This window comes from Cyprinodon variegatus, unplaced genomic scaffold (assembly GCF_000732505.1).
Source record: "Cyprinodon variegatus isolate N-32 unplaced genomic scaffold, C_variegatus-1.0 Scaffold307, whole genome shotgun sequence".
NCBI classification, from domain to species: Eukaryota; Metazoa; Chordata; class Actinopteri; order Cyprinodontiformes; family Cyprinodontidae; genus Cyprinodon; species Cyprinodon variegatus.
The window spans coordinates 428,253-450,401 of record NW_015150760.1 but is presented as its reverse complement, the minus strand read 5'-3'; the positions used below and the strand labels follow the sequence as shown (position 1 = coordinate 450,401).

Below are 22,149 nucleotides of genomic sequence, written 5' to 3'. Positions count from 1 at the left end.
CATGGACACAGCCAAAGCCACTCCTGAGGAGGTGTTTGGTGTATAAGACGTGTGGCTAAATGAATATGGAAGAGATTTTTATGTGTGTGTTTATTTAGGAGAGAGTTGCTAAGCGACATGAACTCAAAAAGGCAGTAATTACATCTCCTAAAGCCTGATGAGTGTAACAGAACTTGAACAGGAACTTTCCGGCTAATTTAAGCTCCCCAGAACACAGCTGGGAATTATAGATAACAGAACATCTGGAAGTCACAAGAATACCTCTACGACGACTGATTCAAAGTCATTTAAATGTTGCCACGTACAACTTTGAACGGCATCCCAGAAAAAAAGCTTTGACAGCCCCACAATGTGGAGCAGATTTTTAGGCCAAAGCATTCTGGATTTAGCAACACTGTTTCCTCAGATTTTGGCCAGATATTGATAAAATTGTAGTAATGAAAATAAATTCCTAAAAAAACCTCTTCCACGCTTGTTTTACTGGGTAACATAGGATCAATAAATAGCAGATATTTCAATGCACAATAGACTCGCCAAATACAATTTGCAACATGACTGCTTAGTTCCCTAAAGCTCCTGACAGATCTTTACAGGCATGTAAAAGTTTGGTATCATTCCAAATTCCTGACCTCAACATTTCAAGACAAAGGTTGTTAGGCTTGATTTATGCATGCCTCGACTTAGGATGTAGAGACCAGGACACAGTAGAGGGGCAATTAATTCTGATGCTGAAAATATTATTAATGGTAATGTTTAAAACATCAAAGCCTTAGCTGACGGAAAGCTGCAGTATTTTTCGTCAGGCAAATGGAACAGATGAGCACACTGGGGTCTGTCAATGTAAGGTGTGGGTCGTTTTACCACTAACAGATTTTTATTGAGATATGGAATTGACTGTCTGAAACAGTTCTTAACTTCTTTACAAAGCATTTAGTAATATACAGTGTCTTGAAAAAAATATTTATTCATTTTGCAGAATGTACCTTACTTGTTATTGAAGTATTATGTTACAGTGATTGCATAATAGCGTAAAGAGAAGAGAAAGTGTACATGCCTTTTGAAAAGTTTTGCGTATTCTATTCAGGCCATATAATGCAGACACAGGGCAAGCTTTAGCTTTCACATAAAGACTCGCAGATGGACTAAGGTCTGGAGTTTAATGGGTCATTATAAGACTTGAATCTGCTTTCATCTAAACTCTTCCATTATAGCCCTGGATCAAGGACTGAGGAACCAGTAAAGCCGGTGGGGCAGCGCCCCTACCTACTTTGATTTTTAAAAAAAATTTTAAAAATCTAAATACATTTTGAAATATACAAACAAAATGTGACTGTTTTTTTTGTTTTTTTTTAATGCATAGCAGCAGTGTCATTTTTCAAAGAGCGAGCAAGCTTTTCTATCAAAAAACTTATTGGTTTGGTCGTGTCGTGATTTAAACAAATGGGTACACAATTGCTGGTGCTGCTATAAGCTAATGTGTTTAGTTTCATTGCTATGGAAAATGTACCAACAACGAAATGCAATAAAATGTTAAAAAATTGGCACAGTGCTGGCAAACTTTGAGGGAACTGCAGCTGCTGTCACTTCACCTAGTAGTGACCTTTAATGGGGAAGCTTCATAAGAAGATCTGCTGCCCCATCTACCTGGTGTGCTGCTGCACCAGAATCCCACAGCCCTGGATGGGTTAACTTAACCCTAGCCCTAACCATAACCCTGAATGTGATGCCTCTGCCTTGGCTGCCCCAATGTGAACTAAATACTCCTAAAACACTTATTCTGGAATGTTTAGAGCACAAGTGTCAAACTCCTGTCATCAGTGGTGGGTGTCCTGCAAAGTTTAGTTGTGTCTCTGCTTTACCACAGTTTAATTAAATAACTGGTTCTTAAGCAGAACTCTGGAGAACTTTGCTCCCTATTGAGGAGATCATTCAGCAGTTTGAATCAGTTGAGTTGGATCAGAGACATTTTTTAAAGTTGTAGGACACTGGCTCCTGAGAACCTGAGTTTGACTTCCCTGGTTTAGAGCAAGAGGTAGTTTGTTAAAAACTATTTATATTCTGTTAGCTAAAATATGGCAATTACTATTAGATGGACCTGTACTACTTAAAATTGATGCATTTGTCTAATTAACCAATCACCTGGCAGCAACTCAATGCATTAAGGGTGTAGCAATGATCAAGATTATCTGCTGAAGTTCAAACCAAGCATCAAAATGGGGAGTAAAGGTTATTTAAGTGACTTTGAATGTGGCATGGTTGCTGCCAAATGGGCTAGTCTGAGTATTTCAGAAACTGCTGATTCTCATGCACAACCATATCTAGAGTATACAGAGAATGGTCTGCAAAAGAAAAAATATCCAGCAAGTGGCAGTTCTGTGGGTGAAACTGTCTTGTTAATGCCAGAGGTTAGAGGAGAATGACCAGACTGCTTAAAGCTGTTAAAAAAAGACAAAAGTCAATCATTTGTTATGACAGAGATATGCAGAATAAAGTATGATACTGCCACCACCACCTTTTCACTGTGAAGAACACATACGGGTTTTCATATAGACCAATACAATAGACTTTGGTATCATTTGACAATATCCTTTTAATGTTCTCCTTGTCATACTAAATGGGTTGTTGTAACTCTGAACAGGACATATTATTGCCTTTGCTTGACGTTTTTTTATGCTTCGTCATTGTCTTTGTCTTTATATGGAGCAAACAGTTTCTTAAGTAAAGAATTGATTGAAGATTAATTGATTGAATAGCTTTGCTTCTTACCACCTTCTATAACGGTCAAAGCTGTGAAGTGCATGACTGACATTCAAAGCACTAATGGATTAACCACTGGAGCTATTGATCTCTGCAGCTCCTTCAGAGTTACCATAGGTTCCTTGGCTACATGTCTTGCTGCATGTTCCTGGTGATGTTTCATATAATGTATTCAATAGTAATCAATTAGATCTTCCACTTTTAGGATATTTTTTTTTTTTATCTTAATAACTTAACTTAATTCCTGACCTGCTTGCTATGCTCCTTTGTAGTTTTAGGGTTCCTTTTTTAACTTGTGGTCTCTAAGAAACCTTAAAGGAAATCAAACATCTAAAATTTTTCCTTTATAATCATCAAAACATTGGAGCCCAGGGAAATCAGGAATTTAGCACAAATTCTTTCCACTACATACGAAGGCCATTCTTCTCTGGAATCAACTTTCATTCTGGGTGCATGAACGCTTTACTAGCCTTCAAAACACACCAGAAATTGTCCTGCGTTAAGACAAAACTGAGACAATTTAAGATTTGATTTAATTGGAAAATAAATATTCGATTTTGCCCCTAAACCTTTTCCTATGGTTATTTGTCTTTAAACCGATACTCCACTAATGTTATCTGACAGACCTCTTAGTTCTTCAAGGATAAAATGTGATTACATTAGAAATTAAAATACCTACAGCTGACCTTCCTTTAATTTTTCATTTACATTTTATGCAGGGCATTAAAGTAAAGGGGATCAATGCTTGGCACTTTTTTTTTTTTAAGTATGCGACCACTATTCACTTTAAAACTGTTTGCAGATATAATACATTATATTTTAGGCTTTGTAATTTGAAAATAAATGAATATTTTGCCAAGAAGCTGTTGCATGCATTCCTACTAATACATGTCAGGCTTCTTCTATATGCCATAAAAAAGTAGTTGTCATATTGTAGTAAAGTGTAAACAGTTTCTTTTAAGAAACAACTTAATCACAGGAAAACACCATCAGTTTTAACTCTGAAAATCTTTGGTTTAGAAATTTGGAGAGAGCCTGTAGAGGAACTCGCCTCCATCCACTGTTGCTTTGGGCAGAGGGATAAAGCTTCTCCGACTTTCACATATTCATTTACCCCCTACCATCATGCCAATTGAACCGGGGAGTCTGGGGGTAGGCAAATTGATATTCACCACACATCTCCATCCCCCAGCCAAAACCATCCCCACTGGAAACATTATTTCATTACATATATTATGCATTCAGCAAAAAGGAGGTGGTGAATGCGCACTATGCAGATGCCTGCGTGTGGGTGTTGGCAAACTGAGACGTTTCCCTCTATGTGTACATGACTGTGACATGCCTATTGTTTAAAAAAAAAAAATTTGGTCTTAAAACAGATATTATGCCCCAGGGGTCCAGTGTTAATGGTACTTGGTTTACTTTGAGAGAACAAAGAGAAAATATTTATTTCACAGACTTTTGTGTCAACTCAAGAGAAGACTTTGTGTGTCAGGGGGGTTATGATGAATTTTCATCTGTTCATCTGAGTCTGTCTCTCAACATGTGGACATACACTCGGTCTAAAGCAGAGCAGAAGATACCAGTGACACAGCAGAGAGGAAAGGCACCAGAAAGAGATGAAGATAAAGATGGGCAGATCCTACATGTGACAAGCTGCTCTTTGGGCCCAGGTCCAGATGTCACCAGAGCAGTTTTTGTTTGTTAATGTCTTGTTTTAAAAGCCCCCTTAATAGTGACTGCTGCCTTTCCATTAAGTATTTAAGTGGCTCACAATATAGTCTTGTCTGATTTGAACTGGAATCAATTTGGAGAAGAAACCATTTTGCCTCTGTTTAAGCACAGCTCTGTCTCTGCTGTGGCATGCTGACCTTTCCAGAGGTCTGTCTTGTGCTTCTAGGCGGGGCCAAACAGAGGATATGCTGGGCTAATTAGACTGATTGACGTCAGCAGGCACGGTGGCTTGTATTTGAACCGTTTGTCAGGACGCACAACTGCATCTCTGTTAAAGACTTGCAGACTCACAAGTCACTCTAATTCAATTTTTATATCCTGCACAACATTTCTTGCTTTGTATATTTCCTATCAAATTATTTGCTTTTATCTTTTCTGCTTAGTACTCTTTTTTTCCCGTTTTGAGGAAATCAAAAGATGATTCACCTGCTTGCTAGTGAAAAATTGATTTTGCTGTGGGTCTTCCAGTATTTGAGCAAATATTGCTTTCTCTCCAACTTTAAAAAGTTGTAAAAACAATGCACATCATTCATACATATTCTATTTGGAAGCTCTTAAATCATGTTCCTGATTTAGAGTTTTGAAGTGCCTGCCTGCAGCAACAACTCTCTCTCTCCTCCCCTCCTATTAGAAAGCGTATTCCGATTCCACCATCTTTCTGCTTGACCACAGCTCTTGTGCAACATTAATCTTTTAAACTGTACCATCTCCAATACAGACAGATTTTTTCAGATTGTTCACCAACCTCAATAATTACTTCCTAAAGGAGAAAAAAAAGTGACTCTCTTACATCTTACCCATATTTATATGGTATCACATTAAGCTAGTCAAACTAACTCTGAATATTGATTAACTAGATTATTAGAAAATTAGATCCCTGTTGTTACCCAAATCTACCGGCACATCTTGCAAAAATACTGATGGATTCACTATTTTTAGCTGAGTGAAAATAAGCAAATATCAACAGGTAGATGTTCAGTTTAAGTAATTCAAGTATTGAATAATTTAGTTAACCTATTATTTGGGCTAAAATATTATCAGTATATTAAAAAACTAAATGGTAGAAGCTTTTCTACTTAGTGATCCTTACCAATTATTTAAAATCTCACACCATTTTGACTGTAAGCTGCACTGATGTAGAGAAGGTATTAAAATCAAATTTCTTCAAAAGCCTCTTTTTTCAGCTCGGTTATTGGATGCTGGTTTTATCGACTAAAAACTTGATGTGCTTGTTTTTATGCCAAATCACAAAATGACTTCATTTATCCACTTACCTCACTGAAAATTAGATCTGTGTTTAAACCAAATCGTTGGGTAGCTCTGATGATGGCCTGTTCTCTCCCTGCGATTGTTGCATCTGCATATCCAAGCCTTTTTCAAGCTGAGATTAATGAAGAACCACCTGAGTTGTTCTATGTTAAGTGAGGTGGATTGGTGCTGATTACCATGAACAACAAAGGATCTCTTACACTGATGTCATTAATGACTTTACAAAGAGGAAATCTAGGAAGTACAGCGGAAGAACAGTGTGACATAATGAAATCAAATGTGTGGGTAAAGGTAGCTTGTGTTTTAAATAGAGCTTTTTCATATAGTTACATATCTTACATAGTTTTAAGAATTATTTGTTCAACTTTAAATTTCATTTAATTTTCTACTTTGTATCAGATATCCTTTTTTCATTATGTAAAAGCAAGCTTTATATCTAATTGTTCATTTGAATTGAGATTGACTTCATTTGAATTAACTATGTCTGTTTTTATAGAGCTGAGTTTATTTTTTAAACTTATTGAATCTATTTTATGTGTTGTTCTTTCACTGCAGATTATTTTGCACATTACTTTTGTTATTGAAATAAACTACGTGATTCTTTTACCGTAAATAAACAGCATACTTGCTCATTTTTTATTCTGTTAGTAACACTAGATGATGCATGCAAGTAGCAGACTGTAAACAGCACTGTCAAAGCTGCTATGAGTTTATGATAGGTGTGCAAGTGATCTGATCATCCAACTGTTATTTGCAGAAATCCATATCAAAATAAATTTTTACTTAGGGCCTCATAGAGAATTGGTCTTCAGGATGCCTTCAAACGCTTATTTGGCTCTACCGTGCATTCAGTGTTGTTTACGTTCTTTTGTAACAGGCTTGATAAGCTGTAAACAACGGTTCAATTATATCTATATGTTCTTCATTTCAGAATATTGGTTTCCACTGGGATTTACTGAAGTTCTAAGATAGCATGAATGCAAATCTGCACACAACGAGGTCAGTGTGGGTTTGCCTAAGTAGACACAAGAACCACGTAAGGCCTTAAAGGATCATAAGGGCACAAGAAAGAGATACAAGAAGATAAAAAGAAAAAATAATCAAGTAAGGAATGCTTGGTTTGTTTGAAGATATCTATAGCATCGCAGCAGTGCATGCTACATCAGATCACTTGAAGACAGTTCTGGAAAGAACACATCCATGTTGGTTTAGTATAGAGCCCCATTCTGTCCTTCCAAGCTCATTTGCATTTGAGGAGCTGCAAAAAAAAGCATCCACAAGTTGCATGGTCTTCGTCTACTTCCCATTTCCCACAGAGATAGATATGATAGATAAGATTTTGGTGAATTCTCACCATACCTTCAGAGCTGTTTGTAGAAGGAAGTTCACCAGAGATCAGGCCTCTGCCCATATTCACAAACACTCATGAATCCAGAGAAATGTGGCATAAAGAGAGGCCTGGTGGAGAGAAAGCTCACCTGCAATTCAAGCGGATTACTCTGCCCTTTTATTTGCTCTCGTTTGGTTGCGGGGGGAATGTGCTCCACTCTGACCTGGGGGCACTCATCCAATCAGCTCGCTATCTGCTGCAAGGGCCTCCATAATAGTGACATTTTTCCACCTCGTCAATAAAGTGGTGAAAGCCACCCTCCACCCGCTACTTGACCATTTAACTTCTTCCTGAAAAGGCTCTTTCTTTCTGTCTGTCTCTGTGTCTGACTGAAATCAATAAACGCAGCACAAGGAGAGAGGCCAATCCAACAGCTGCATTAACTGGTGGTCTTGACTGGTACAATAGGGCTGATGGCAGAGGAGAGAAGGAAGCTCCTGTCTCTCATTGATGCTACGGTGCAAGGATTCTGCTTTTGGTTTACACTATATGACAATATCTTGTAAGGAAGAGGGGACTCTAAAAGACCAATATTAGAGTATCTCACTATCTGGCATGAAGGGCCACAAACACACAATGTCAGAAAGAAAAAAAAAAGAATTTTAAAATATTCATACAGAAAAAAGGTGACAATTGTATGCAAAAAACACATTAGCGCATATCTAAACTCTGCAGTCTCTAATGATCATTGGTTGCCATGACTCATTTAGCAGCTGCATCCACACATCATGACATGTCTGCAGTGATTGACATAATGGCATCAGAGTGAGAACAAAATGTCTTCCAATAAAGGAGCAGGAGGGAGAAAATGAGAGAGATGGGTTACAACTCTGCCCGTGCTGAAATGAGTGTAGTGCTTTGTTTGGTTATGCTGTCTGAGCTGAAATTGATTTCTGTGAGAAGCATGCACCAAAGAGCTCTGCTTTCAGATGAAATAAATAACATACTCTTGTGAAGATGGGAGGGTATGTGGAAGAAGGAACAGAAGGTGGAAAATGGGATCAGGGAGGAAGGCAAGAAACAAAGATGGATAGGGTCAAAATAATTTTAGAGGGAAAAGAAAATCTGGGATGGGAAAAAAAAAAACTGGAAGGAAATGTCTAAATGTGCCATACTGAATTTCATGTGTTCAATCTAGTGCAGCGCTGAAGAGACAGCCTGGGAGACATCTGGAGTAGAGGAGGATAACAGCCACATGCCGTTCTCCAACCACAGACAACATGATGAGGGATTAAACTTCATTGCAACATGTTATGGTAATGAATGGTCTGTGGCCGATTCTGAACGTGTTAGAGTAATCACCGCTTTGTAGCATAATGTGTGAGTGACACTTTTTGGATGTGCTTGCAAATGCATGTGTCTGCCTAGGCAAGTGTGAAAATGATATGCTTTCCTACACATTGGTCAAATCAGAAGCATGAAAATTAAAACACGTAACTCTAAGGCAGTAGGTGTGGTATATAATATCTCTCATACTTTGTTCAACATTGCTCTTTAATAGAAGACGGGCTGGACTAGACCTTGTGGTCTAAAGCACCGTCTGGACATCTGGGTCTCAGATTGGTGCCAGAGAGGGAGGAGAGCAGACGCGGTTTGAAATCCCAAAGTGGTAAGGTTGACTCTGGGTCATATTGGCTGACTGGCCTTATGGCTCACAGATGTTTGTCTGCTTCAGCAAGAGTGATGTTTCTGGAAGAAATTACAACATCTTGTGCTGTGTGGTGCAATAATCTGCTCTTTTTAATCAAGATTAAAAATTCATCATTTATCATCCATACATCAAAAATCCGCCAATCAAAAAGAAAAGCAAAAGCATGTTTGTGGATAATGAAGCCTTTAGAAAGCAATGAATCTGCTAGTTTCACAGTGATGAAGTGTTGTGCTGTTTGAATTGGCTGCCCTGTAAGTTCCTCCCGAGTAAAGCAGCACATCAGGATTGCTGTACGACAGCACAGAAGGCCGCCTAACAACAGACAAAACTTCAATAAAACTCAACAATAATGCATCTGTGGTGCAATGTGTGTGTGTGGGGAGGTATACATTGCAATTAAAAGACTTCAGTTGTGGTCACAACAGAAACATTGGACAATAATCATATGGTGCTGCAAAAAGTTTTCCTACATATATATAACCAAAAAAGGATATCCACAATGGCTATGAATTAATAAGTTTAAGTCTCCTGCTGCTAACTAAACAATGGAAGCAAGTGAAATTACTTTGTTGGCAGTGAGAGTGAAGTGACTCATATATTAAAGCACTGATCAAAACTTTGCAGTCTAGAAAGTGTTGTTGAAGCAAAGATGGATTGTTGTACATGAACCAAAGATAACATAGAAAGGAAAAATGTACCAATCCTGTTTCGGGCATGGCATGAGCCAGCTACCCAATCAGGTCCGTGCAGGCTCTCTCACAGGCGAATGGCATGGAACGTTGGCCCCGCCTTCCATCCCCACTGAACTGCTGTTGCCCATAATGATTTTATAAACATTTTGCCAGCAGATCAATACATGTATTGATCAGGCATTGTGAGAGTGATCCGTCTAAACCCCAGAACAGCCTGGAGCTCAGAGGTGGGAGGAGCAAAAGAGAGAGGCTGCATAGAGGATGGAGAAGTAGAGCGAGTCTGTAGCCACAGTAAAAGGGAGAAGAGGTGCAAGGTTGGAAGAGACTGAGAGAGGCGGACGCAGGGATGGAGGCAGGTGAGGAGAGAGATTGCTGGAAATGCTGCCAGGCCGCTGGGACTGAGGAAAACAAATGGTAATTGCTTTCTCATTAACAGAGTGAAAGGGGTGAGGGCAACTGATAACTACTGAGTGAAAGTGAGCGATGACAGAAAAAAAGTGTAAATTACTAGGTAAAATTCTGTCTCTAGTTTGGCCTGTTATAGCATGTAACACTTAAAGGTATGCTGCTGCATGTGCATGTCTGCATGAGGTTGAAGGAGATTCGTAAGAGATTATACAATAAATGATTGTTCTCATGGTTTTCTTTTTAACTGCAGGTTGATTTTGTTTTTCTGTTCTTTTTTAGACAGACGCTGCGAAAGAAGACGCTGAAAAAAAAGAGTTTGAATGAAAACTACTTCTCAAAAATCTGTTGCTGCAAGAAGGTTTAGAACATATTTCATTCAAAGTGTTTAGTATATATAAGAAAACTTCTTTTCATCACCACTATGGATGAAGAACTGCACAAATGAACTGAGTGTAAAGTCAATATTATTGCTAAAAGACAAACGTGACAACATGAGGACATCCTTCAGTGTAGAGGATTGCTGCTCTTTTGTACAAATGGAGAAATTACTGGCCTATGGAACGGTTTTACCCACTGGGAATTCACAGAATTGGATTTAATTGTTTTACATTTTAAATTAAGTAGGAGATTTACTCAAGCAAGGACTCAGTGGATGAGTCATTGCTTGGTTCAAGGCCACAATCTGCCCCTGGATGGAGGACAAGTCAACAGCTTTTGGCATTATCCCTTTTTTCTGTGAAGAAATCAACTTTTATTGATATTTGTTTAAGTAAGAAGTATTGTGCATAATTGAGGATGATGAAAGAAGATTAAATCCTCTCATGAACTGTGGTAAAAGATCATGCTCTTTACTTAAACTCATGTTGCACTGAAGCGGAAGCAGCCAGTGAAAAAAGGCCTGATGGTTCAAGTCTGTCTAGGCATCTATTGATGTACTCATTGAGGAAAGGAACCACTTGAATGCAAATTTTTGAGGGCAAAGCACCTACAGAGCCTTCCAAAAGTATTATCAATTCACATTTTTCACACCTTCTCATGGTACATAAACACATTACAATGTTTAAATTGAACTTAATGTACATAATTGTGAACTGGAAAAGCAGATGAACTGGAAAGAAAAATATTTAACCAAATAAACATCTGTAAATTGGGGAGTGCATTTGTGTTCAGATAATACTTAGTCATTAATTTTAGTACAGCATTTCACTTAAATCATATTTCCAAGTCATAAAATTAATTATTAATTTATTTATCTTTTGAAACCTACTAACTCGGCTTGGAAGCATTAAAACTTTTATGACAAGCCAGATATTCTGTTTGTATTTATTTTAGGATTTTGTCATTCACCACACGTGGCTTGGTCACATGACTTTGACCTAGCCACTCTATTGTAGCTTTGGCTATGTGAGGTTGTTGTTCTGTTGAAAGATGAACATCAAGCTCAGTCTCAGGTCTTTTCAATAACAGCATGTGGTTCCTCCTGGATGAACATGTGGCTCATTGTGAACGAATCCTGCAGAGTTAAAAACTTGATGTAATCCGCTAAGTTTCCTTTGACAACTTTTAACCAATCTGACGGTATGGTCTGATTGAATTGTCACTGTAAAATGGCTTGAGATCATACGTCTTGTGAATTGGTGTTACATTCAAAATTTGAATTGAAATTGAATTGTGAGGTTTCACAATTCAATTTCTTGGATCAAGACCAAAATAGTCAGTTTTGGTCACAATAACCACAGCAATATTTCTCCATTTGTTTTAGATTTTAGATTTAGAAGAACACAACTGAACTTGAAATTCTTATAAAGATGTTTTACTCTTTCTCTGAAGAGCTTTCACAGTTTAGAGCCAGAAAGGGGGAAGTTTCAAGCTTTAGACTCTTTTGAAAATCCATTCTAAATATTTGAGTTTACAATCATCTTAGACAACCCTATACAATCAAGCATCGTATTATTAGCCCCTGAAGAAGTATGTGTATTTGTTTGACATTGACTGAGCAACAGGCTCTAAACTGGGCTGTGTGATTTTGAAAGATGAAATCTGAGTCCTCGACACTGTTTAGAGTCTATTTCTCTCTTTTGACATAAATGACATTATATCCTTTTTAAAACATTCTATTTGTAGATGCAGAGTTTAGGCTTCTCCTGAGAGTCTGGCTTTTCACTGATGAGCCATACTTCTATGGATAGCCAAATTTAGTTTCCCCAATAGAGTTCTGGGCATTCGTGGTTCCACTAACTGCATTGGTCCTTGAGATAACATTGGCTCTGTCTGAGGGTTTGGATGGTTCTCAAGTAGATCAGTATGTTTTGTTTGGAGAAAAGTCCTCTGTTTCAGAAGTGATTGCTGTACAATCTGAGAAAGACTGCATGTCATTTGGAAACATGCAGAATGGCTCTTCCCCAAACAGCTTGAGGCTTGGAGCTACTCCTTCACCATCTCTAAACCAGCTGTTTGGACAGAAAGAACCTTTCTTCAATAATGGAATTTAAAATACAGTCATGTATTTCAAACATTTTGAATTTGCCATGCCCTGAAAGAAATGGGAAATTAACCTTCAGCTTATGGCAAAGAGCAAGTGAGCCTCCCTCCCTGTAAAAAAAGCTTACTTTTGCCACTTTCCTATAAAAAACAGATTACCGTAGTAGAGTGCAAAAATGATAGTCGTCATGAACGGCCTTATTTGTGCTGTGGTTCTATGCAACTCCCTCATGGTTTGTAAGCATGTAACTTACAGCTGCACCATAAGTTAAGACCAGCAATATACCTATATCATTTGTTCCACACTTAGAATGTACTAATTAGGTATTAATTGCTCAAAGATTTTAGATAACACGTCTGGAAAGAACAGATAGTTAGTCACAGTAAAAAGAAGCTACACCCTCTGATGATCCAACAATATAAACATATAGAGGGCTTGAACAATTCAAATCAAACTTCCAACAAAAAAACCTTACCACAGATTCTACAACAAGACAATTTCTTAACAAATGAAGTTAAAACATGAATATAATCTATAGATATTTTTATACAATGTCCAGCCCTATAACTTCAAAAAGTTTTTATTGGCAGCCATTTAGACTTAGACCATATAAAAACTCTCTGCAAGGGCTGTTTTCTTTTTTTTTTTTTTTTCTTTTTTTGATAATTATACATTTCAAATGACTAGGAAGAAGTAAGGTTTTGTCATACTTTATGTACTTTTTAAATGTTTGTTGTTGAAGTATTAATATGTATTACAGAAAATAATTTGCACATTAGTACTGCTGTTTTTTTTTTTTTTTTTGGCAGCATATTGCAAAACCAGTAAAATTAATTCAGAGTGACAGCTGTCTTTCTTTCATAGTTAAAGTAAATCATCATGGTTCCATTTTTATTTTTCATTACAAACTGTACTGAATTGAAATGAAACCGACTTATGAAGAAAAAAATGAAGTGCTTCTTCATTTCTTTTGCAGAGCTGAGCTACAACACATATAAATAGATAATCTGACAAAAATATAATCAATTAGCAAATCTTCTTAACTGATCTAGATTAAGGTTTAGTATCCACAACCCAAAAGAACTTTAATAACCAACTGAAAACAGATAAGGATAACTAGTGTTTATCTTTTGTCTGTGGAAAATGCTTCACTTAATTTAAAGAAATATTTCAGGATTAGTTAATCAGTCTAAAAAAATCTGTAGCTTTATTCAACTCAAAAAGGCATTTATAGCATCATTTGCACATTGTTTTTATGATCATTGCCTCTCAGTGTGGCAAGTCCATAAACGATCATAATAAGGTAAGAATAACTAGCAACCAGAACAAAACTTTCAAAAAGTTTTTTGTTACTAGACGCCATTTGCCTTTCACCAATACTGGTGTTGCCTTTTTTCTATAATTATTATATACAGTATCACTGCAGAAAAAATGTGCTAATGAACATTACCATTTCTCATAAAGACTTAATTCATGTGCTATTAAAGCAAAATTTGCACGCAGAGTCACTTTCCCTTTTCTATTCATCGTTTTTGGTGAATTCCTTCTGTCAAAAACAAACCTTTGGATGAGCGCCAAGCAGTAAATTAGGGTATTCATTATACGTATCAAGCATAAATTACTATTCAATTAACAAGCCACTTGAGCTGAACTAATCAACTAATTAGGCCATGTGTGTACACAGAAAAGCTAACAAAAGCTTATGAGTCCCCTGGGTAAGCAGTAAAACCCAGAGGAAGAATGACAGCAAGGATGAAGCAACTGGTTTTGGTGGGAAAAAACTAAAAGCCACCAAACGTTTGGTGTACATTTAAGCTGTAAATTGTAAATATTATTGTTTTGATGCATTTATTTGATCAGTTTTAAATTAAAATTAAGGCCAGTTCCACCTGATATGTAAAGTAGATTGAGAAAAAATCTGTGTTTATCTTAAGTGGCTTACAAAAAGATTTCAAAGAAAATGTGCTAATAATAGGAACAAATTTTTTTTTCTGCTTGATTTGTACAAGTTTCAAAAAGAGTTGGTGCAACTGAATTAAGTTAAACAACACAGTGATCTCTTACTATTGACATAATGGTTTAAATACTATACAGCAAAGATTCTTCAAAGAAGTGGAAGATACTTATTTTTCAACTTACTGGTGAAGTTCACCGAGTTAAACTCTAAGTTGAGCCTTATAGCCTTTATAATAGGGCTGTTTTGTCAATTCTGAACATACCTATGGTCCAGAGCTTCTTCAGGGGGAAGAACAGGCTTGAATATTTTCTTCACAAGCCGACCAGGCTGCAACCTGAGGAGAAACAAGCATGAAATGTGAATGCATTTATATAGAGAAAGTAGACAGAGTAGTACTGTGTTAATCATTGTTTTTTTTTTTTTACAGAGTATAAAAAAACAGTCTGGAGTAATAAACTTTGGACCAAAAGTGTGATTAAGATATAAACTGATTGAGACAGTTCTAAGCATTCCACCCATCATATCTAAATGTCTGAGGTCTGCTGCCACTCCACTAAAGGCCAAAGGCGGCTATTTGGAGGAGAACACAATTATTGTACCAGTAAATGTCAGAACAGACCCATCTAATTGTGCCATTACTAATTCATGTTTATTAATGCTTTGATGTATGGTGGCTCCACAGACAGATTGAGTTTGTCTCTGATTTTCATGTATGGCTTATTCTATGCTGGTGTCAGCTGCAGGGAGAGTCTGTAACTGTAGGGCTGGGTGGTGGGTGTGGGGTGGAGGGAGAGCCTGATCAGCAGTGCCAAGCAGGGTGTGACTCAAGCGTAAAGACAGTTGACTGATGAAGCTGGTGCCTTTTGCTGGCCTAGTGCCAGGGGCCCCAGGTCCCCAGTGTCCCAGCCGCTCTGTACCTCAGAGCCTCTGGGCAAAAACAACAGTTATTGTTTTCACTGCCAACCAATTAGCAACACTTATGCTTTATTTAGTCATGCTCTAATGTGGGCTAATTAGCTCACATTAGTGTTTGACTACATTAGAGCATCACCTAGTCCCTCACACCAGCACAAGGCATCAGCTGGGCGAGAGTACGGGAATGTAAGCAAAGAGGAGGGGGTGGAGAGGGTGGGAACATAAAGGGAGGTGGGGCTAAGCTGGAAGGATTACAAGCGCACCAACCCAGCTCTGTGGATCAGCACTTTTTAACAGATCTTCAGGGGCCTGTTGGCTGAATGCATAGCAGGAGAAAAGGGCAAATACAGCCCAGTTACAGTTTTATAGAAAGCTTTGTGGAAAAACACCCCTGACACACACCTCGGTCTGGCAGCTCGGTTTGTCATGTGGCCCAGGGGGGTCTGCTGGCCTATCACATGACCGTTGTAATGACCTTAAAGGGCATCTTCCTCAACAAGCCCAGGCCACTCCTACTGGCTGAACTGTTCAGTAGAAAATACAGCTTGGGTCACTGCATAATTTGATGCATCTGGCCCTCAGGGTGGATATTAAAGCAAAAAACAAGATAATCAACGTAGAGTAAAAACCAGGCCAGGAAGATATGAGCAAAAGCTGACAAGCAGGGTATAAAACAACCTAGTGTTTTGGGAAATTTGAATTGCTGTGGCATTAATAAAGTGGCATGTTAAATACTTTCTTATGAGTTGGGATTTGTGTGAGATTATTAAACTAACTTCAGCTTTCTTTATCTAGTATACTCAAAAGAATCATCTTTTTTTGAAGAGCAATAAAAAGTGCTGTATATAGCTCAGTCGCTATATAAGCTGAAAAAGGTCAAAGTCATGTCAAAGGTCAAAGTTAGGTTCAACTGCATTTCAGGGGTTTGAGGGGCATATAGGATATTTGGTCACTAAATATTAAAAACAGACAAAAAAAGATTTCACCATATTTCTGTCAAGGAGAGAAAAAAAGAATGACATGCAAAAAATAAATAAAAACCCTGCTGATGCAAGGGATGAGTCACTGTTTTTTGGTATTTAATATTTTATTAGTGTCTGCACTCCCATATTTGTATTGCTCGTCTCCCTCATTACCTAAAACTGCAATCCAACATGGACGTAATTTTTGGCTGGGATGGGGGTTACATGTCCCCTGCACTTTTCAAATATCAGTTTGGTCCCCTGCACGTTTTACTGTACAAAAACAATGTTACGGTACAGTACACAGACATTCGTCGAGTACTAGGACCATGCGGGAAAAACATGGCTCAAGCTGAAGCCCACTTCCCTGACCTTAGACCATTAGTTGCATTAAAAAATACTTGCATCCCCCCTACTTCTAAAATCAAAATTTGTCCATGCTATTGAATATACAAAGTCAGGACGATAAGTGAAATATCACTTTTCGTTTTGTCTCTGGGGCAGTGATACTCAGAGCCAATCAGAACTTCATGAGCCAACCCATCACCTTTTTCATCTCAAATGTCTACCATTATCTTGCTAAAAATCAGACGCATCTCACTATTGTTAGCTAGTGTCAACTGTCCAGGACAGTAGCAGAGGTTATTTAAAGTAGACATGATCTATCTTGGAATCACATGTGCAGAATGAAACATGCAGCCTCAGTGTATGTGGTAAATGAGCTCAAACAAAGCTTAGTTGTGAAGCTTTAATGCTGAATGTTTAGCAAGTAAGTGGCTCCTTATGTTGCAGGTAAATTTGTCTGTCATACACAAGGCTTTGTATTACCGAAAGCAATAAAAAAGCAACTAAATGCAAAATTTAAGCTCACTTGAGAAAGGAAACTCGGGTAGTTATACACTCTTGATTTCACTGGTCTCCAAAGGCAACTGTTTCACTGTTGGCTCACGTATAAAAATGAGCTGGGAGAGGGATAATGTCCTCCTAGTAACAAAGCCAAAGCCAGTGAGAAATATGAATAGGACTCAGAAGGGTTGAAATTACATGACAACACAAAGGTTGTGGGTGTAAAAAAATGACACTAGGCTTTTTATAATCTCCAGGGGTAGGAAAATCTTACCAAAAGAAATACTATTGAGGACCAACGGCATGTTTACAAGGTAACAAAAAAAAATCCTATTTATATTTTATGCAGGTTAGTGGATATTTTATTTATAAAGTATGTAATAGTGTATTTATTCAAGGTAAAATAGAGATAATATGACTTTAGTTTTTGGGGAAAAAAAGTGTTTATTTTGAGCCTAAAAATTATGTTTGATGTATTTTTTTTCTTTGTGATGACTGTATAAAGGGCTATAAATTCTCTTATGGTACACATTATTAAGAACTACTATTACTCTTAAAAAAGATTGCTCATGTGTGAGCTGGCAGAGTCACTAAAGACTCCTGGACGGGTGCAGAAACATTTTCAAAAACTGAGAGAAAGTCTGGTTGCTGCCGATTTAAGCTTGTTTGAACTTTTAAGGCAGTGGCTATATTGTTCTCTGCAATTAAGCTTCTATAATTTTCTGAAAAAATGGGCTGTTTGGTGCATTTTTTTAACATTAGCAAGTGTTTTGTCAGCCCTGATTGTTTTAATCTAAGACTAAACAAGTAAGAAAGAAAATGTATGATTTAAAATTAACTGGCCATAAGACCATGTTTGTATCCAATACCGACTTTAAGAAATGTCAAGAAGTCTTATAAAATTGCTGTTAAACGCAAAATTCACAAACCTCTTTAGATTCAAGGTAAACTTTTTGTATTTTACTAACATGTTTCTTTAACATGTTGCTTCCAGTAATATGTTAAGATGACGGAAGTGATTGTGGGCCAGCCAAAGTCCTGATTGAATCTGACAGAGATTATGTAGTGAGAGCTCTGGATTAGGCTGATGGCAAAAAATGGTTTCATACCTGAACGCTCATCACCAAATCTAAACTGTTAAAATTAAAGTGTAAAAAGAGTTAGACTACTATTATACCATTGTCTAAATTCAGTCGATTACTGAGGAGGGAATGAATAATTTTTGAAAGGCCACTTTTAAATCAACTAACGTGATTCTCCTTTACATAGTTTTATTTTCTTTTAAAAGATTATTTTCTAACTTCTTGGTAACGATTATTTTCTAACTTCTTGGTAAAGTGAATTGGTTAGATTGCCTCCTCATCTTAATTTGCAATGGGTATGAATCATTTTCAGCCTTTATTTAAAATGGGGCTTCTTTTTCTTTCTTTTTCTTTACGTTTCATCTGCTGTTTCTTCTTTTGGAATTAGAACTCTTTTTCTCCATGAAATAAGCCCATAAGAGTCTTTATTGGTTCAAAGAGCGTGTATATATTCTCTATTAAACGATATAATTAATAAGTGTATTTTGGTAAGACCTTTACTTACACGGCATCCAAGAAATTTTAACTTATTTAATCGGTCTTTGTAATGTTGCACATATTTTTTTTCTTTTTGCACCTCTAAAGTTTGATGCAGATTTACAGGCTAAGGTTAGGGTTCATATGAGCTAATTTGCATCATATCATTATAACATTCATAGGCTGATTTTGCACACAATCATTTGTAGACAAACTACACTTTGAAATACACACCACATACTGATTATTTTACTGCATTAGAATATGTGTTTTAATTGTGTTTTTGAATCCTTTCTTAAACCCAATAAAAGGTATTTTTTTTCGAAAGTCTTAGTGCTCTCTTTAGCTTTTTCTGTTTCCATCTGTCTAAATCCTCTCACTTGGATAAATTCTATTTACTTATCTGCCCTTGAATGTCACTTTAATAGGTTGGTAAAAAAAAAAAGAGAACTCTTAATTTTGTATGAGAATGAATAGATTGCTGCATGTGAGTTAACGCCTTTACCTTTAAATAGCTAAACTGACTTCAAATTGTAACGTATTTAATTTTCATTAATGAGGCTAAATTAGAAACAGTACTTATATGAAAAGCAAAGGCTTAGTCAGGCACCTTTAACACATTGTATCAATAATACATTAATATTATGGAACAATTGTGGTCTTACTAGCTCAGTTTTTAAATGTGCAATATAGTTGAATGTTATGGTTCAATAACGATCCAATCTGTAATTTTTCCATGTTCAATATTTTGGGCAAGAGTTACCTTGTTTACAGATTTGTAGCAGTTTTCTGAAGGACTTGCTTCGTGTAGAACACCATAAAACAGCAGGAAATCAACTGTTCTATCCAGCATGTCAGTGGGAGGACATGCTTTCCAAAAAAGCCTGAATATATTATTATTTTTGCTCTTTTCTCACTTTCAATTTTAGTTATTATCTATTATCATGCATGCATAATGTTGAAGAGGGTCACAGGATAGTTCTGTCTTAAATGTTATATTTCCATGATTGGTTCATTCTCTCCGTTTCCTGTTTATTGTGTGGAAGGAACCTCCATTGTCTGTGGGTAGCTTGGCCCTGAGAGGGGCCATCCCCAGGGAATGCTGCATCTTTTATTAATCAGGGCCGATGCACCACAGCCTTGCTTATCTAATTTAGAAGCCTGCCCTGATACAACTATGTTAGACTCAGAGTAGAGAGAACAGACCAGGGGTGTGGGGGTGCAGCAGGGTTTGTATAGAATGGGGGTTGGGATGCTCTGTTTGGATTTTCCATATTGTGGTTGAGGCAGAGATGATGGGGGTAGAGGCTGGCGGGGGCTTACCAAAGGGAGGTAGTGACTTATCAGACACCTCGTCCCCAAGTTTTAGGACTGATTCACAATACAGCAAATTACCTTCTGCTGACAAGAAAAAATGAGCATGGCCCCCATACAGAAAAAAAAAAGAGGATTGTCAGGGAGAGGTGACACATTGATTGCTTAATATGCGCATCTAGAAAGCAGGGGTTCAGAGGCGTCCTTCCTATATATATGTAGAAGAGGCTCAGCAGTGAACAGCACAGCCATAAGGGAGAATGAGAAATTGAAATGCCATGTTAGATTGGAGTCTCTTCCTGGAGCCAATCTATCTAGTCTAGTCAAGGTTGAGCAATATTAGTCCACCACATCAAAATACAAACCTTTGAATTTTGGTAAATAAAGCAGAACCTACCAGATATAAAAAAAATTATCCTTGGTGACAGTATACTCTACCTAAACAAGATTTGGTGTACTGTATATGCATCATAATCATGGTAATACCGGATCAGCCTGTTTTTTTATTCTTTTCTGGCTGACCCTCCTTCGCTTTTTCCCCACTCATGTGTGTCACGGTTCAGATGAATCAGTGTCACCGGTGTTGAGAGCACTTACTGTCAACCCTTGCGCCCTAGGCTACAGCCCTGATGGACACAAACTATAAAATATCAGCCCCCTGGGGAGACATCGCTCAAGCACTGCCCCATCGCTCCGGGGGGAGGGGGTTCTGGTCAGTGTGGATGTATTTTACTAAGAGTGTTGAGAAAGCAATATGGCAATGTGTTTGTGTTTTAGATGTGATTGCCTAATTATGACCTAAATGGGTGTAATCATGTGGATGCTTTCCAACATAATTTCAGTGAGAGAGAATTAAAAGCGATGCGAATGAAGTGGAAGTTATTTACAGTAAGGAAAACTATCAGGTTGTTTTTTTTTTCATTGCTCTGTTTATCTGACTAAATAATACAATATAATAATCAAGATACATCACTGTCATTTTTTTGCATCTCAGAAAACTAGATTTTTTTTTTTTTTTTCCCATTCCCATTACAGCACCACAGCTGAAAAATGTGAGGTAACTGTACGGGAAAAGCAGAAATTAGTAAATCAATAGAATCAATGCTCTGTCTGAGGACATGGCCTGTATCAGCTGTCTCCTCCAGGCACAGGGGAGTAAAAAAAAAAAAAAAAAGAAATACCCAACTAAGCTAAACAAGGTAAGAACATTACATAAATATTTAAAAATACATTTAAATCTCTGTAAGTTCCTGGCTTGAAATGTAAAATCCCCTGTCATATTAAGGTTCCTTCATATTAACAATACTTTTGAACCCTCAATTTCATTTCTGCATGTTGGTATATTTCAAGAACATAGGAAAAATAAATAAATAAATAAATAATTAATATATATATATATATATATATATATATATATATATATATATATATATATATATATATCTTTTTTTTTGTGGAAAAATGTGATCGTTTCAATATTCAGATCCCCTATAACAACACTTTGCAGAACCCACTTGTGCTCAGTAACAGTATTGAGCCTTATGAGATATTGCACTCAGTTTTTTTAATTTAGAGACCATTTTTTTTCACAAATTTGTCTTTTATAATATGACTGAATCTCATTTATAATAATAATAAAAATAATACATTTTATTTAAAAAGGCGGCTTTCTGGACACTCAGGGTCACCGTACTAAAAGCATAAAAAACATAATGTCAGAAACAAAAATCAAAAAACATTTAAAAAATACAGAGGCTGTTACAGTTAAATTGATATTTAAAGAGAATAGGTTAAACAAAATATATACATAAAACATAATCGTAGTATTGCTGTGGCGGTCTAGAGTTAGACTGAGCTGATCTAACATAAATATGATCTCATATCTAAGTTGATGGTAAATGTCCTACTAAAAGGGAACCTCGAACAAATTCTAACATTTTTGCAGTCTCTTCCAAAACTTCCCTGTTCTTTTCTTCATTCATCTTCCAGTAAACTCCAACCTGATTCCCTGCTTCTGCCAACAGAACTGTAGATCTTATCATTTCCTCCAGTGTCATCATGGAACCCTTGGTTGCATCTTCAATCAGTGCTCAATTTTGGAGATTTTTTGGAGAATTAATTTCAGGGGTCTGAAAAGAGTAAGCTGACAATAAAAGCATTCCTCAATTTCTGAATTATATATATATATATATATATATATATATATATATATA

General features: G+C 37.0%; 1 protein-coding gene across 2 annotated transcripts in view; it reads right to left on the bottom strand.

Annotated features, from left to right (window-relative positions):
- zfhx3 (zinc finger homeobox 3) overlaps positions 1-22,149 on the bottom strand; it is a 315,185-nt gene that overhangs the window by 161,595 nt on the left and 131,441 nt on the right. For both annotated transcript variants that reach the window (XM_015384203.1, XM_015384202.1), the window contains exon 3: positions 14,603-14,674. The gene's annotated coding sequence lies outside the window, so the exon portion shown is untranslated. The remainder of the gene's footprint in view (positions 1-14,602; positions 14,675-22,149) is intronic.